This window comes from Solanum pennellii, chromosome 7 (genome assembly GCF_001406875.1).
Source record: "Solanum pennellii chromosome 7, SPENNV200".
Taxonomy (NCBI): domain Eukaryota; kingdom Viridiplantae; phylum Streptophyta; class Magnoliopsida; order Solanales; family Solanaceae; genus Solanum; species Solanum pennellii.
This window is the reverse complement of record NC_028643.1, coordinates 2523839-2526383: the sequence shown is the minus strand read 5'-3', so window position 1 is coordinate 2526383 and position 2545 is coordinate 2523839.

Here is a 2545-nt window from a genome sequence, read left to right as displayed (position 1 = left end):
CGACTCGCTGACCGGGCAGCGAGACCCCCGTCCTTTCTGTTTGTAACGGGTCCGATTCAAGGCATTCAACATGTCTTACATACCATATAGTAATCATCACAAACAAAAATTAAAAAGAAGAGTATAGTATTACATGAAAAAAAGAAAGTCATATTTTTCATGCAAGACTTTCACTATTAAAAACAGTTAAAAATTAATCTTATTTTTTTAAAAAAATAATTGTTTTTATCGATCGAAACTTACAGACATTCTAATAAAAAAGAGGTCTAGTATGATGAGAGGAGTTTTATTTGATAGCCGAGGATGACTTGTCTGAACCTCTTAGAAAGGTCTTTACATGTACCATACATGATATGGTCGTCATGTGCCGTTGCTTTCTTGGTTTCAGACACGTCATCTTGGATAACTTAACAAGCTCTTCTCTTTCATACAAGACTTTTTCTTCTTCTACTTCTGTTGTTTTTTTAGTTTACTTCGACATTATTAATTATAAGTGACAAATGAATAGGTTAAGTTGAATTTGGGGAAATATACTGAGTTACTAAATTAGCACGTCAATAATAAGTCCAAAGACTAGTTATAATCTTAAAAAAAAAAGCTGAAGTAGAAGCATATTGATTTTTCAAGACTAAGTTATAATCTTATAAGTTTGGTTAAGTTTCATTTTTAAATTATATTTAATTTTTAAAATTTCTTATTTTATTTTTTATGTTTATATGTTGTTATTATTTTATTGTATATATTGTACATTATTTTACGTAACAATAATATTTTTACAAGATTAGAAGAAAGAAAGAAAAAATAACAATTAAGGGTTTTGGTGCAATATTAATCAAAATTTTAAATATGTACATTTTAAGTTAATAAAAATAAAATTATAATTTTTTATAACAGATCTTGTGCAATAAATAATAATATCGAATGGACAAACAATTTGAAGCATTAATAACTAATATAAAAAAATGACATAAATAGTTCCTTAACTATAGGATTAGGTCTAAAATGGTTCCTTAATTATACACTTATCATATTTAGTCCTTCCATTATTCAAAAACTCATCAAATTTTGCCCCTTAACTAGATATTTATCAATTTTAATTCTTTAAGTATTTAAAAACTTGTCAAGTTTGGTCTCTGTCCATTTTCTTATATAAAATAACTTAGATTTAATTAATTGAATCCATGCCTCGAGAAATTAAATCATTTAGCCATTTTTTCTATTGTTTCTCCCTCTCCGTTACTTCTTCTTCTTCAAAATAACCTTATGCATAGAACATTAACCTCAACGATTTAAATAAAATTCACGAGGAAAGAAAATACAAGTCATAATCTTATTCAATAAAGGATAAAATGAAGCATATTATTGCTACTAATGACTTAAATATGCTAAAATTTATTATAAAATGAAAAAAATTATCACCCGGTAAATTCACAGTTTGTACTCTAACGACTTTATTGAAAGAAGTTTGTTTAACTTTTTGCAGAAATTGAAATTTATAAAAATTTATTATATTTGTAATTTTTATTTTTTAAAAAAAAAATAGATCAGTTTTATTGTTCTATTCATTTTATTTTACGTAAATAAATTTGAGTATATTAAATAAAATCCACACTGATTAGCACATTCAAGTATGGATTCAAGTCATTAACAACAATTATATGATTAATTTTGTTCTCCATTAAATAAAATTAGAACTTGTATCTCTTTTCTCATTAATTTTATTTTGATTCATTGAGGTTATTATCCTTATATAAGAGAAATTTGAAGAGAAAAGGGCACTGATAGAGAATCAACTTAAAAATGGTTATATATTTAATTTCATGAAGAGTTTCGTTAATATAAATCTAAACTATTTGTATTAAAAAATACACAAAGATCAAAACATGATAAGATTTTGAATACTTAAAGAACTAAAATCGATAATTGTATAATTAAGTAACTAAATCCAATCAATATATATATATAAATGAGGATCTTCAATCCGCCTATGTGGCATGTCTCAATGTTGAGAAAAGTATATATATTTTTTTTTTAAAAAAAGGGCTTTTTAGATTATTTCTTTTTACACAATAATATTATGTGTATATATATATTGCTATTAATAAGTAACTTAATGAGCATTACATCTCCTAACCTTTTAATAATATATATACCATCTAATTTTAATTTAATAATATAACTCCTAACCTTTCATATTCATAACCTTCAAAATATTTAATATTAAAAATTATAACTCTTAAATATTACACCTATAGAAACCCACTTTGAGACATTGCATGATGGTCATTTTATTTTTATTTTCCTTATTCTTCATTTTTTATTCCTTTGATTTGTTAATTTTTTTTGTCTTCTTTGATTTGATTTTTGCAGGAGAGGGATGTATAATGAAAAATGTTATATATTTTGCATATTTTGATTTTGTGAGGTAAAATGATTTGACATGTCTAATTATCATTATCACTTTTGTTCTATTGTAATTACATATATATTTGATATTATTAGGTTGGATTGTTGATGATACAAATCATGATTCTTTTATAGAAAA